At 43.7% G+C, this 16,147-nt stretch overlaps 1 protein-coding gene and 1 pseudogene across 6 annotated transcripts in view; both read right to left on the reverse strand.

The window, feature by feature from the left end:
• Positions 1-16,147, reverse strand: part of FAM219A (family with sequence similarity 219 member A) — a 54,916-nt gene that overhangs the window by 26,769 nt on the left and 12,000 nt on the right. The gene's annotated exons all lie outside the window — the stretch shown is intronic.
• Positions 2,455-12,345, reverse strand: LOC125083700 (ATP synthase F(0) complex subunit C1, mitochondrial-like; annotated as a pseudogene).

Raw genomic sequence — 16,147 nt, forward strand, 5'->3', positions numbered from 1 at the left:
CCAGCTGCTCCTTCCCCTGAGTCCTGAACTGTTTCTTCTGAATGCTCAGGATTATATTTAATTTAGTAAGGTTTGTGGTCACATAATCACTGCTCCTAATAAAAATGAATACAGAGCATCCGCTGTTAGGGAAGGCAAACATGGGGGAGTCTTTGCCCCTGAGAAAACAGGCCAAAAGCAAGAGGCTGAGGTTAGGCCTGTTCTATTTGAACATAAACCAACACAAACAACTCTCTTGGGATCTGACAGAGTCCTCATCTGTCCTTGTTTCTTGTCCAGGCTTCCTTATATGTCAATAGCCTGTGCTTAATCCCACAGTAAGGGCCTACCCTGGAAGCTAGAAAACAGTTTCCACAGATGAGAGGAGCCAGCCTGAGGGACAGTCTGGATCTAGATCCTCTGAGTATCTTTTCATCCCAAAATTAGTTACTACACTGTCAATGCTCCCATCTCCAGGACTGTTATCTAGCTATACCTCTTCAGGTGGGGTGGAGGCAGCCCTACTCCTTCCAACTCAAACTCTGTCAGGTCTACTCATGGCTCAGCAAAATCTAAAGGCTCTTTTTTCCTCCCTGCCCTGGCCTGTCCCATTATGACCGGTGGTTTTAAGAGTGGGAGCCTGCAGCTGTTCTCTGCTGGTTTCATGTTGCTTTAGCACCTGTTTCTTTGACCAGGAAGTTCTTTGAGGTGTAAGGCATGTAATGGCCTTTTTAGCTCAGATAGTTCTTTCAATACAGGATCCAGGAGTCTATGAGAGGTGAAGAAAACAATGCAGAGCCTTACACAAGGCCCAGAGCAGGGCTCGTTGGGAGGGATGGGATCATGAGTGCTTTCACTCACCTTCGGTCCAGATAAACTTACCTTCCCTCCTCACTCACCAGCTAAGGCAATCCAAGTGAGAGCACAGTAGCCTCATCTGTTGGCTTTGATTCATTTAGCTATGGAAGAGGCTTGGAAGTAGAGAAGGAGCTTTCAACTAGAAAATCCAATCCCTAGTAGGTGACTTCGATTCTTCTGCCCTTCCAGATTCTTCACAAACCCCTCCTCTGGATGATTTGGGGAATCAGGAAGGAAACCCCTCTGCAATGTTAATCTAACTCTCTTTTGCCAAGGGCCCAAGTGTGTGGCTAGGGTGGGGGTGGCAGGCTGTGAACCTCTGGAGTCACTAGTTTCATTTCTGCTTCTACTTGCTACACTTGCCCCCAACAACCTATGTCAATGCTCTTTCTCTAAAAAAAAGAGTATCTTTAAATTAAGTGCATAGTCAGTGGCAGACTGATTGCACGGTGATAGCTCATGAAATGTTCTAGCTTCAGGCCTTGAATTCTGCTCAGTGCTTCTCCTTAGTTTCCCCTGCCTCACACACAAGACTAAAGATCGGAATGCAGGGGTATTAGAGCCAAAGGTTCTTTTAACACTCCCTTGTTCCACTGGATTCTTACCTCCTCCCTCTGAAATCCTGCAGTCCTGCCCAGGGACAGCTCAGATGCTGTCTTGAAAGCTTATTTCACCTTCAGAGCGATGGTAACCTCAAGAAAGACCTCAAGTCAGGCTAGATGCGTGTGGAGGAAGGTGGGACAAGGGCTGGAGAGGATAAGGTGGGGGGGTCCCTGGATTCATAGGACTGATCTCGGAGACAGAAGAGGTCAGAGACATGTATAAGAAAGCTATTCAAAATTAAATAAAAAGGGCCTTAAGGACTTGGGCGCTGTGGCTTTGCAGACCTGACAGAGACTGGGCTCCTTTAGGAGCTGTCCAAGGTCCTGAACCGCCTCCACCTGAAGATCTTGGAGCCTCTGGACAAGAGCCTCACATGCTAGTTAATACCGACCTTAAATGCTACTGGCTACCCTCTGTCCATCTCTGTTTGGACCCATTGCCTGAAGTAGCTCCACCATAACTCAAATCACTCTCTATGGGTGCAGCCTGGGCTCCTCGCTAGCAGCCTGGTTGGCTGGCCAGACTTTCAACAAGGGATGAGGTTGAAATTGAGGATCTTGGTGTTTGTGAAGAAGTATCTCCCAGTTCCTCTGGGAGCTCAAGAATAAATGGGCCTGGCTCAGGGACAAGGTGGCTGGTCACAGGGAAGGGAAAGAGGTCTCCATGTGGCACATCCTCAGACAGATCAGTCACTCCTCCCCTCACCTCAGTGGTCGCTGCACACATGTGCAAGTACACACACACATACACATGCATGCACACACACAGAGGCCAGATTTTCTGCTCTGTCACTGCAGAGCCTATAATGCTACAGAGAAGGCACAGTCTCCTTTGTCCACACCTTAGCATAATGTACTGTTTGGTTCTCACCACGGATATTACAGAAATCCCGCAAAGAATACCAAAACTTAAAACTTAAATAAATAAAATATTGCTTTTTTCTAATTTTAAGAGGAATATATTGTCACTGAAAAAAGTCAAGATAAGCACAAAAGAAGAAAAAAAATCACCCTAAATCTTACCATCCAGAGCTATATACCATGTTAACTTCTTGCCACACAGCCTGGGCCCTTGCGTGTGTGTTTTTGTGTGTGTGTTGTGCATATGCACGTGTGTGCATGACACGTGTGCATGCACACACCCACACTACAAGTGTTAGTAAAAGCCAGTATAGCACAGTGGTTAAAAGTATGAATCTTAGAGTAAGTTCTACCTCTGCCATTTACTTGTCTGTGTGATCATGATCAAATTTCTGACCTCATTGGATCTGGTTTTCATAAATTTCTTGGTGTGTATGGGGGGAGGTTTAGAGAGATACTGTGTTTGATGGTAAAGCTTAGTTCACTCTGGTATAGGCATGGCCTGGAATTGAAAGCAGCAGGATGGGTAGGAGACCCTCACAGAGCCTACATGGTGAAGATGAGGAAGGTAATCATCAAACAGAAGAGCCCCATGGCCTCAGAGAGGGTAAAGCCCAGAATAGCACAGGAGAAGAGCTGCTGCTTGAGAGATGGGTTTCTGGCATGGACAAGGATAAAGCTACCAAACACTATTCCAAAGTTCCTGAACCAGTCACACCAACTGTAGTGGCCCCAGCACCACTTGGTCACTTGTGTCAATGTCCTGGGAGACAACAGTGATCTGGACACCCATCTGGCCACTTGAGGAGTAAGGAGCTGCTGTAGATGGCTATTTAGACAGGATCTCTGGCCTACCCAGGAAGGAGGCAGGCACACACTCGACTGGACCCCTGGTACAACAGCGGATCAGAGCTGGAAGAATGAGTAGTGCCTCAGTGGCCTGTACTTCTTTAGTCTCCCCACTTTAGTTCTAGGTCTCAGTGCTCAGCTTTCCCACCCTGTTTTTCACCTTTAACATAAGGAAAATAATAGTACCCATCTCAAAAGATTGCTGGGAGGATTAAATAGGATAATGTATATGAAGTGCTAACTACAGTGCTTGATGCCTGGTAAGCAGTCAATAAAGGGCAGCTTTTATTACACATGACACACACACACGCGCGCGCATGCACACACACACACACACACACACACACACCAGAAATCACTCTAATACTGCTTGATGCCTAATTTTAAAACCAGACTATTCTCCATCTCAGAGAAAAGCTGGAGAGAGGGTGAGTATGTTCAGTTTATTTCATCTTCTAACTGGCCTAACTTTCCAGGCCACAGTGAAGATAGTTGGGACTTGGGAAATAAAATGGCCTCCTAGCTCGGAAAGGGGAAAAAAGGCAGTTCTTGATCCAGGGCTTTAGCTTTCAGCCTGAGCTCCGCAGCCAGGAAATGGCAGGGGCTTCTTTTGGTCAAGGTTCTCTCCTCTTCTTAAACTTTGGGCCCCAGCCTTTTGGCCTGCTTCCTCTAGCCAGAACTTCCTACCTCTCTGCCCGGAGTGCCCCACTCTCCTGTCCCACTCTCTTCCAGGTGTTCCTTACCTCTTGGCACCCACAAGTCCCTTTGTCTGGTTTAGGCAAGCCTACTTCCTCACTGTCTACATCCCGGGCATTTGAGTACTATGCCCACCACCCCACCTGGTATGGAGATACCTGCTTTACTAACCCTATTCTCTTTGAGGTCAGAATGGGTTCCTAAATAAAATGCAATGGTCTTTTCTCAGGTGATCATCCATTACCTTTCAGTATCAGTAGACAGTGCTGACCAGATCTTTCCGGAGATTCTATTTTCCCTTGGCTTTTGTAAAAACATCCTATCCCTATCTGTTCCGACTACCCTCCCTACTGTTCTTTCTCTGATACTCTAGACATAGATCCTCTCCTTAGTGTGCTCACTGACTCATTTTCCACATGCTCTCTCAGCATGTGGAAATATAGTATTATATTATAAACTTATTATTTCAAATATCTCTCTCTCGGTTTTGCACCCAAATCTATATCCCTAGCTCTGACCTCTTAAGCTCCAGACCCACATTTCCAACTACCTACTACTTGCCCTGATGTCATACCCTTCCCCCAGTCTATTTCTTCCTGTTGACTACCTTTATCTTGTTAATGGCACAAACCACTTTGCCAGTTAAATAAACTCAAAACATAAAAGGTTGTTAAAGAAACTTATTATTTTGAAACAGTCTTATATTTATAGAAGAATTACAAAGTGCAGAGAATCCTTGTATACTCTTCACACAGCTTACCCTAATGTTAGCAGCCATGTACGTTGATCAATTCTACATTGAACAAATCAATACTATTCATTAAACTATAGACTTTATGCAAATTTCTCCAGTTTTCCCATTAAAATCCCTTTTTCTGTTCCATATTGCATTTCATTGATATGTCTCCATGGTCTCCTTAGTTTCTTCCTCTTTTTTTTGACTTTCACAACTTTGACTTTTGAGGAGTACTGGTCAGGTATTTTTTAAAACATTCCTGCAATTTTGGGGTACCTGGATGGCTGAGTGGGTTAAGTCTCTGCTTTTGGCTCAGGTCATGATCTCAGGGTCCTGGGATCGAGCCCCGCATCACCTGCTTCCCCCTCTCTCTCTGCCTGCCTCTCTGCCTACTTGTGATCTCTCTGTCAAATAAATAAATAAAATCTTAAAAAAAAATTCCTGCAATTTTGATTTGCTTTGTTTTCTCATGATTAGACAGAGGTTATGGATTTTGGGGAAGAATACCACCTAGGTGATCTGTCCTTGTATCACAGCCTATCAGGGGGTATATGACTTATTGTTGGTGGTACTAATTTTAATCATTCAGGGAAGTGTTTACCAGGTTTCTCCACTTAAGTTTCTATTTTTCTTTTATTTTGACCATATTCCATTAGTCAGAAGCAAGTCACTAAGTCCAGGCCACACTCAAGGGAGGAGAATTGAGTTCCACTTCCTAGAGGAGTATAAAAGAATTTGTGGACATATGTTAAGATGACTAGAGTAATTAATACATATTTTGGTAGAAGTTCTTATAGGCTATGCAAATTCTTATTTCTCCTTAAAGTTTCACCCACTAGTTTTAGCAATCAGTGGATCCTAACAGCAGCAATTATTACTATGATATTCTAAGGATAATTTTTAAATTTCTCTCATTCTATTAAAAAACTACTTTTAAATAAATTTTAATAAAATTTTAAATTATATAAATATCATAATTCTTGAAGATTTGTTCTTTCTCCCTCATTTATTTATTTGTTGAACTATTTATATCAGTATGGACTAATATACATTTATTTTATTTTGGGGGTGATAATCCAATACTACCATAATTTATTTTGTCGTTCAAATTGTTCCAGCTTTGGCTACTGGAACCTTTTTCAAGTTGGCTTCTATCTCCTTTTGATGTGCCTGGGGGGTCATTTTAATCTACCTCTTTCCTCCTTATATTTCTAATCATGAACATATAGTAACATTCTTTTTTCTCCTTTCGTTTCCTTTTTTTTTTATTCTCTCTCTCTTTTTTTAAAGATTTTAGACAGACAGAGATCATAAGTAGGCAGAGAGGTAGGCAGAGAGAGAGGAAGGGAAGCAGGCTCCCTGGTGAGCAGAGAGCCCAATGAGGGGCTCAATCCCAGGATCCTGGAATCATGACCCAAGCTGAAGGCAGAGGCTTTAACCCACTGAGCCACCCAGGAGCCCCTTCTTTCTGTATTCTCTAAACCAACATCCTGCTTCAGATCCTTATCAACATACTTCAGGACCACTGCAGTGGTAACCCACTCATCTCCCTATCCCGTTTCTTCTTCTTCCAACTCATCCTACACGTTACTCTTAAATTACCCTTCTGAGAATTAAACACTTCTCTCATTACATCATTCCCTTGTTCAAAACCCTTCAATGGCTCCTATCACTTAAAAACTCCTTGACCTGGGATTCAGTAGTTTTAACAACATGGCCCAACTTGACAATCTGGTTGCTTCTCCAACTGTTCATCTTTCCAAATCCTTTGTTCTCTTTGCCCCAGCTGTTAGCTCTATGTGCAGACGACTTCCAGTTTCTATCTCTACCTCTAACTCTATCATTTTAATCCATCAAAAAAATCTCTATTAGTTCCTTTAACTTACAAAAGCTATGTATGTTAAATGGGGATGATTAAAACAATGCCAAATGGTTAAAACAGAATGAGTCTCTGACTCTCCTCTGCCCTCTGCCTTTCCCAGATTGTTTTTTTTTTTAAAGATTTTATTTATTTACTTGAGAGAATAAAGAGAAAGAAAGAGACAGAGAGAGCATGAGCAGGGGAGGGGCAGGGGGAGAAGAAGAGGAACAAGCAGACTCCCCACTTCACAGGGAGCCTGACTTGGGGCTTAATCCCAGGACCTCAAGATCATGACCCCAGCTGAAGAAGTCAGATGCTCAACTGACTGAGCCATCCAGGTGCCCCCCTCAGGTTGATTTTAAGAATGAAGTGGATTTCCAGATTGTTCAGTATCTTTCCTATCTCTCTATTAAGTTGCTACATCACAGCAAACAGATTTAGAGACATGCTTCTTGAATTAAAAGTTTATAATGCAAGTCAGAAAAGATTAAGTCCAGAAAAATATAGATCTTTATGTTTGCATTGCAACGTAGGCTCTCAAAGCTTTTTTCTTATTATCTCATTAAATCTCTGACAATCCTAAGAGATAGAAATAGCATCTCTTTTAAAAATAAAGGCTTTTTGGGGTGCCTGGGTGGCTCAGTGGGTTAAAGCCTCTGCCTTCAGCTCAGGTCATGATCCCAGGGTCCTGGGATCGAGCCCCACAACAGGCTCTCTGCTCAGCAGGGAGTCTGCTTCTCCCTCTCTCTCTGCCTACTTGTGATCTCTATCAAATAAATAAAATCTTAAAAAAAATAAAAAATAAAAATAAAGGCTTTCTTTCTTTCTTTCTTTCTTTCTTTCTTTTTTTTTTGGAAAAGCAGTTTTATGTTTAGAGCAAAACTGAGGGGGAAGGTACAGAGAGTTCCCATGTATCCCTGTTGCCACATATGCATAGCCTCCCCTATTACCAACATCCTCCACCATGTATTACATCTGTCATGACTGATGAACCTACAATAATACATCATAATCACCCAAAGACCATCATTTCCATTATGATTCAGTCTTGGTTTTGTACATTCTATGGGCTTGGACAAAGGTAAAATGACATGTATCCATCATTATGGTATCATATAGAATATTTTCACTGCCCTAAAAATCCAGCATCTATGCTTTAGCCCAATCTCAGAGAGGAAAAAACCTAAAACCCTGTAGGCTAATCGGCTTCCCTAATGTCTCCTAGCCAGGGCTAGGTCCCAAGTTTCCTGACCTCTTTCCTACTTTACTCATTAAAACACCATATTGAAAACCACAATGAGCAGCAACACTTATGGGAGGAAGGCCAGAAGCCAAAGAGAACCACTCAGAATGTTGACACATCAGTGTCATGGTTTTAACTTGGGGAATATGAGAATCATTCTGTTCCCTTGCTTCTCTTCTATGGTGAAAGTGAGACTGTGGGAGAGCTCTAAAAAGGAAATAAGAAACAGAAATGTATCTGATTGGCAATATGGCATTCTCTTTTCAAAGAAACGTTCTGCTTCCCCAAAGCTACAGGGCTCTGCAGAACCTGAGAAGGAAGTGAGAAGAACTGAGTCAAGTGTGGCCGCCAGTCCACTTTAGAGCATGGGGTGTCCAGCAGAAGCAAGACTGTACAGATGGGTGGCATCCAGGGATCTGGCAGCATTTCCTTAGCCAATTCATCTCAATAACTTGTTGATGTGCGTACTTGATTGAAAAATATGGGAATTATGAGGTAAAAGCTCTATCTCCTGGGTAGGCAAAGATGAATCATATCATCCATATTCCAAATGATATATGAAAATAGTAACTCTTATGTTAAATGCATTTTACCACAATAAAAAAAGATATATATCTTGAACATCTTTCCATGCTAGATCTTATATTAGATTTTATCTCCTCCTTTTAAAAGGCTGCCAAGGAGCACCTGAGTGGCTCAGTCAGCTAAGCCTCTGACTCTTGGTTTCTGCTCAGGTCTTGATCTTAAGGTCTTGAGATAGAGCCCTGCAGGGTCTATCTTCTTTCCCTCTCCTTCTATTCTTCCCCCTGCTTATGCACATGTGCTCTCTCTCTCTCTCTCAAATAAATAAATCAATCTTTAAAAAATATAAAAATAAAAGGCTGCCTATAGGTCTGTTGTGGGATGGATGTATCATGATTTATTTACTTAGTCCCCACTGATGGAGATTCATGTTGTTTCTTTTTTTTTCTCCTCCCCCATCATCATAATGTTGCATCTACTATAACTATTCTAATGTTATAATATTTTTACTATTTATTTATTTATAGCTACTATAATATTTTATTTAAAAAGTCTTTATACACTTGTCTATTTCTTTAATTTAATAAATTCCTGGAGGTAGAACTGCTGAGGGAGTCAATGGGTATGCACACATCGTACTGCCAGTTAGTTGTTTTTCCAGAGAGGCTGCAGCAGCATATACTCTCAGCAACAGGGTGTGCAAAGTACTCAGGTTCTTAAGTCAGAAACACCTAGAGTAGTTCTATGACAGTCAGTTGTATGACCTTTGGTGAATTACATTTCTTTAAAACCTTTTTTAAAAAAGATTTTATTTATTCACTTGAGAAAGAAACAAACAGAGAGGTCACAAGCAGAGGGAGAGGCAGAAGCAGACTCCCCAGTGAGCTGGGAGTCTAATGTGGGGCTCGACCCCAGGACCTGGAGATCATGACCTGAGCTAAAGGCAGATGCTCAACCATCTGAGCGACCCAGGCGTCCCGCGAATTACCTTTCTTAACATCCCTTTCCCTTCTAGGCATGTAGTATCACCCACTTCACAGGGCCAGTGTTAAAATTACATGAAACTGTGTATGTAAAATGGTTCACAGCATGCCTGACACATATAACAAATGGTAGCTGAGTTTTGTTCTGTTTTGTTTCATGCTGCTCTCTTCCTCGCTTACTTTGTTTCCATCTAGTCTACAGTATTCATCAGTCCCAAATTCCCTAGCCACTAAAAAGGAGCTGGGGATACTGACTAACTGAAGTTTTCCTAATCAACAGCAAGAGATATTGCCCTCTTCCTGAGTCTCAGTTTACTAGGAAAGCCATGAAGCCAATTTCCAGAACTCTATCTTTAGTGACTAAATCACAGAAAGACAAACCCTCCCCTTCTCAATGATCTTTCCTAGAATCTTAATCAGGCCATGTTTATTCCCCAGAACACTGTCGATCAGGCCATTCTAACAGCTGGCCTTTCTGTTCTTTAAAATAGGACACTGCATTAAGCCCTCGAGGCTAGAAAGGGCCTAAGGAAAACAGATGGGAGACAGACCCGAAGACACAGGCATCCTGGGTCACTGGGGAGTCCAGGTTGAATTCTCTTCCCTGTATACTTCCACAGTCTGGGCTAAAAGCAGAAAGGCTGGAACTGAATCATTTTAGGGCTTTAAGTTCCAAAAATTATTGATTTAGGGTTGAAATTAACCAGGACCCTGTGACAGAAAAAGCCCTGTGACAGAAAAAAACCCTGTGACAACTCTCCAAACTGCCAAAAGGGGGCAGTGTAGTGTTATGCTTAAGAGCATAGGCTTTGCCTTCACAAGTGGGTTTGAATAAGGGTTTTGCTATTAGCTGTGTGACCTTGGATCTCACTTTGTAGATTAAGAGTATACCTTCTTCATATTGTTGAAAGGATTAAGTGAAATGTGTGTCTGGTGGAAAACACCTAGTAAGTGCCCATAAGCAGCTGGGGACACATCACAGGGTGTAGGGTTGACTATGACAGTCGGATATGACATGGAGTAACTAAGCAAAGGAGATAAGATTGAATTCACTCACTCATTCATTCATTCATTCATTCAAGAGATATCTAGTGAATGTTTACTGTGTGCAGGGCACCTTACAAGGCACAGGAGACATAATGGGAAGTAAAAATAGATATAATATCTGCCTTCGTGAAATGTGGCCTTCAGAAGGACCCATATGAGTAGAGTAATCATACAAACATATGTGAAATTATAAAGGAAAAACCGCAATAAGAAGAGGGCCACTGACAATGTCTAGAGTTTGAAGGAAGCCCTCTGTGATGAAATTATAGCTGAACTGAGATCTGAAGGATGAGTAAGAGTGAACCCAAAATGGTAGAAGGTAGAGGGAAAGCATTCCAGGCAGAAGGAACATGTGCAAAGGCACTAAAACAGAATGGGCCCTGGGACATCAGAGAAATAGAGGAAAGGCCAGTAAGGTTGGGTACAGTGATGGGGGTAAATGTGGTACAAGGTGAGCTGGAGGAGGCAGGAGCCAGATCACATAAGGCTTTGCAGGCCATGTTAAGGATTTGAGGCTTTTTTTTTTTTTTTTTTAAGATTTTATTTATTTGACAGACAGAGATCACAAGTAGGCAGAGAGGAAAGCAGAGAGAGAGGAGGAAGCAGGCTCCCCGCTGAGCAGAGAGCCCGATGCGGGACTCGATCCCAGGACACTGGGATCATGACCTGAGCTGAGGGCAGAGGCTCCAACCCGCTGAGCCACCCAGGCGCCCAGGATTTGAGGCTTTATAATAAGAACAAGAGGGAAGCTGTTGAAATGTCAGGGGCTGCACAGGGTACCCCTACTACTTGGCAACACCTTCCTCTGCTATCTCCTTTCATAGGGAATATAGGGAACAGGTCTTCACACAATTCCTGCTGTAGTCACCTGGGAGAAAGGAGCAAAAAAGTAATCTGCAACAGGTCTCTTCTCAAGACAGAATGAGGCCCTGTGAATCCTCATTGCCCAAGGAAGAACTAGGCATGAAGAGGAATGTGAGTGGGGCATTCAGGGCTATGAGACTCTCATCAGAAATCCTCTACAGGTGATAGGCTGTCACTACAGAACTTCTAATGTTTTCTGACTGTTGCATGGCCAAGTCCCTAGCCAACCTGCACATCTCAGACTTCTGCCCCAACGGATTCTCTACTGCACTGGACCTGGTGACAAAGGATTAATAGCTAGTAAGATGGGGTGGTAGAGGTACAGTACTCTTGCGGGCAGCAGTGGGTTCAGCCTTGCAAGAAGCAGCTCTCAACTTCTGTGTGCCTTTCTGGTTAGCTGGCTCACAGCACCCATGGTACATGCATTGTGTTTGCTGGGGGCACATGCGCCCAGAAGACAGTCTCCACAATCTTTTCTTTGTAAGGAGAGAAACTAAGCGTGGGGATCTTTTTTTTTTTTTTTTTTTAAAGATTTTATTTATTTATTTGACAGAGAGAGATCACAAGTAGACGGAGAGGCAGGCAGAGAGAGAGAGAGAGGGAAGCAGGCTTCTTGCTGAGCAGAGAGCCCGATGTGGGACTCGATCCCAAGACCCTGAGATCATGACCTGAGCCGAAGGCCGCGGCTTAACCCACTGAGCCACCCAGGCGCCCCTAAGCGTGGGGATCTTAAACAGAACAGGAATGCTAAAATACCAGAAGGTGATGGCTCTGTTCTGGCTCTCGTAGGTTTTTAAACTTGGCTGGAAAGAGAAAAGAGCCTAAAAGTGCTAGAGCTGACTGCCCCTCCCCTCCTCCAACTCTCCCAACCCACAGCCCAGCTAAACAGGAAATCAGGCCTGGGTCCCTGCCAGAGCCCAGGCTGGGGCAGGAAGCTTAGGAAACAAGTGAGAAAGACCGTCTTCAGCAGAGAAGAAGGCTGCTTAGAAATCCCTGGGAAGGTAAAATAAACCCAGCCCCTGCTGAATTCCCTCCCAGAGGAGGAAAACACTAGACCTGCCTTCACTCTCCCCATGCTCAAGCATGGGCTTAGCAAGATTCAAAGAGAACAGACCCAGAAACTTCATGTGAGAGAGAGTATTGTCTCAGTGAGAACAGACTCCAAGTAAGGATCCTCCCTCAGAGAAATAAAGGTCTTCAGTGAAGCTGGGTGAGTACCTGGTCTGCAGATATCCTAAGGCCATCTTGGGCTGATAAGGAAGGAAATGAAGGTATAGGATAAGGGCAGTAGTGAAATAAGTAGGCCTTAAAGGACAAAGGCCTAGGGATATCTGTAATACCTGTTTGTGTGGGGGTGGGGGGTGGCGGGGAAAGACTGTAGGCTACAAGTAACAGGAATTCTTTGCTATGTAAATGTACAGGAAAATCCTGATTAAATAATGCACTGAGGCAGACCAGCAATGGCTGCTCAAAACATTAGGTGAAAGGCTGAAGGGAATGTGTATGATGGAGCTACAAGTCTAACTATACCATTAATTAATCTGACTTTCACAGAAGGTAGGACAACCCTGAGTCCTCTGCCTCCTTCCTGATATGATGCAACAGGAAGTACTCAGTACACCTCAGAAGTATTCTTCACAAAAAGTTGTATCCGAATCTAATCAGACCTTGAGATATAATTACCAGTTTGCAGAATGGGTTTGCAGAAATATGAGACAGAGAAGATTATAAATGAAACAACTATTCAAAATAATCCAGTGGGGTATAGGGGAAAGAAGAGCAACCCAGGGTTGATCACTGTTGTAGCTCGGTGAGTACCAGGGAATTCTTTTTACTTTTTCCTCTACTTTGTACAGGATTAAAATTTTCTATCACAAACCATTTAAAAAATTTGAAGAAGTTCTGCAGACTAGAAAACACCTTCCCTAGCTCCCGCTGGGAGAGGAGCAGCAATGTGGACCTTTCCAAATGTTTCTGGAGCCCTGAGCTTTGGCCCTGTGGGAAATGAAACAGCAGCAGGACACCCTCCACCAACATCAGTACTGGGGCTTTTCAGGAAGGCCCCACCTGGCCAAAAGAATGCTATAGCAGTCATGACAGGGAGGGGCAGTTCCATTCCTCCAGTCAATGGAACCCCTCTGGGAATCAGTGAGAGCACAGAGCACTTCCATCTCTAGCCTGGTCTCATCATGGCCCAGTAAAGGAGGCCAGGGACTCTTCTCATTTGATGATGAGAAGAATAAGCCATCTCTCCACCCTCTCCTATAAAAGCTCCCCTTGGGAACCATCAACAGAAAATGGAAAACACCAACCCCTTAATCACCATCAACCCTTAGATCAGAAATGATACAGTAATTTGCAGTTCATTCATCATGTACATGATCTTATTTATTTTATAAATAGCCTGAAAGAGTTTAGGAGCTTGGCTAAAAGTAGTAGAGCTAGACAACAAAAGTGGTAGAGCTAGAATGTGCCCAGCCGACTTCCTACCACTGTTGTGCACAACTCCTGCCCTGAGGCCAGTGCCCTTCACTAGCTCACTCTGATCTCCACAGCCCCTCAAGGATCAGCCCCTCAAGCCCCAATTCCTTTCATGGGAGTTCCCTGAGACTGTCTCCCTGCTGTAGTTCAGTCCCTTAGCAAATAAAGAATCTGAAACATGAGGTTCCACCAGGAAATTTATAGGGAGGCTGATAGATGGTTCCTGACTCGTTCCCTTTGGTGCCACTGTTCGCTACCTTGACTATCACCTCCCCACTTAGTCTCCTTTCCTGACTCCACATAATTCTCCCTCCTCTTCCCCAAACCACTAACTACCACCACTACCTCCCCACATCATTATCCCCACTTGGCCTTTCTCTGAGTTTATGGTATCCTCTGGCCCAGGGCTGGAGCAGCAGGACAGCTGAGGGCAGAAAGGACTTTCTGGAAGCTGAAATCCTTAGGAAACACCTTTGGGATTTGCAAGAGGTCCAATAGAGGCTCTTCTCACTAGCTGTTGCAATCTACATGCCAATGTGGTTACTGGCCTTCTCACTAGAGGCACGCCTGCCCCTGGACAGAATAGCTTATAGTGTTTGGCTTTTCTGGTAAGGAGAATGGGAACCCCATGCCTGCTACACAAAGAACAAGCCATCCAGACTTGCACTCTCCTCCTTCCAAGAGCTCCAGATATTTTTTTCCATCTCCAGGAGGATGTGTGCAAGTCATACAACGTTGGAAGACTCAGGTAGGAGAGTCAAATTGCTCACTAAATAGTACACATCACAACTCTATTAATAATTTTTGCAGCCTCACAACAAAGCTGGTAGCATCAGTTATGCTACCTACAGGAGAGAAGCTGGACCAGCCTTCCTATGTTCTCCTACGTCCCTCACTCCTGAAAACTTACCTAATGCTGCAAAGGGAGGGGAGGCAGAAAGGTCAATTTGTAAGGGATTCAGACTACCAAATCTGGGAGCCCCTTCCCTCCAAGGGGGAACATGCAGTAAGTCACTCTGTGTCAGGACATTCAAGGTCCTTCTCATTCTGTGATCTGAGCTCAAACATTTTTTTTTTTTTTTAAGATTTTAAGATTTTATTTACTTATTTGACAGAGAGATGGAGCCAGAGAGCACAAGTGGGAGTTGGGGGGCGAATGGCAGAGGGAGAAGCAGGCTCCCCACTGAGCAGGGAGCCCAATGCAGGACTCAATCCCAGGACGCTGGGATCATGACCTGAGCCAAAGACAGATGCTCAGCCAAATAAGCCACCCAGGTGCCCCTAAAGATTTTCTTTTTAAGTAATCTCAACATCCAATATGGGGCTCGAACTCACAACCTGAGACCAAGAGTTACACAGTCTGATCTACTGCCCCGAATATTACTTTGTCATTGCCACCGTACCTGACCTCCCCAATCTAATGTGTAAGGCGTTATTATCCTCTCCCATGCTACCTTGTTCTTGTCTTTTCCGTCACTTGTCAGTTTGTAATTGTGATTTTGTGTACACACTTCATTTGTTTCGTGTCTGTCTCTCCCCCTGGACTGCCAGTCATAAAGGCAGGGATCATGTTTGCTTTATTCGTCATAGTATTCCCTGTGTCTGGTACAGTGTCTTGCATATAGCAGATGCCCAATGGTATACTTTTTAAAGATTTTATTTTTAAATAATCTCTATACCCAGTGTGGCGCTTGAACTTGCAACCCTGAGATCAAGAATCACATGCTCTACTGACTGAGCCAGCCAGGCGCCAGACAATGGTATTTTTTGAATAACGAATGAGTGCCCCCATCCATGTATTCCCTTGGATCTCCCACAATTCCCCACATGTACCTTCTATTCCACTCACCAACTCCCACCTACTCATTCTCCTCTGGGTCTCTACTGGTGCCATCATAGAATCACCTCCCAACATCCTCTCCTTTTTTACTCATCTTTAAAGAAACCAGCTGCACTCTTCTGTAGTTCTGTTTCATGAAGCAAGTCTCTTCTTTGCCAGACTCTAATTTTTGGTGGCAGAACGATCTGCCAAGGAGTTAAAATGTGTGTTGGGGTGATGAGAGTCACAACATAGCACATCAAAGTGGATCCGTCAAATTAGGATATCATGCCTATCAAATTTCATGCTAGAGGTTATAGAGGCTTTGGGGATGGTTGAGAGCTTTCCTAGAATAGTCAGGGAAGGCTTCTTGGAGAAAGGGAGTTTATATCTGTCTGAAAGACAGATAGGAGTGGGATAGGCAGAAGAGGAGGGCAGAGAGAATTCTTAAGAGGAGAGGAGGTCTTGGGGTGCCTGGTTGGCTCAGTGAAAAGAACATGTGACCCTTGATCTCAGGATCATGAGTTTGAGCGCCATGTTGGGTATAGAGATTACTTGAATAAATAAACTTTAAAAAAACAAAAGGAGGAGAGAAGGCCTCAAGATATCAACAGACAAGAGGAGGTGAGGGGCCTGGCTTGACCTACTAGAAAGAAAGACCTACCAGAAAATTGGCATGAATGGTAAAAAATATGGCTACTTGGGAGGGGCAAAGCCCAGTGTAGATGCTTCAAAAGCCAGTGGAG

Source organism: Lutra lutra, chromosome 13 (assembly GCF_902655055.1).
Source record: "Lutra lutra chromosome 13, mLutLut1.2, whole genome shotgun sequence".
Taxonomy (NCBI): Eukaryota; Metazoa; Chordata; class Mammalia; order Carnivora; family Mustelidae; genus Lutra; species Lutra lutra.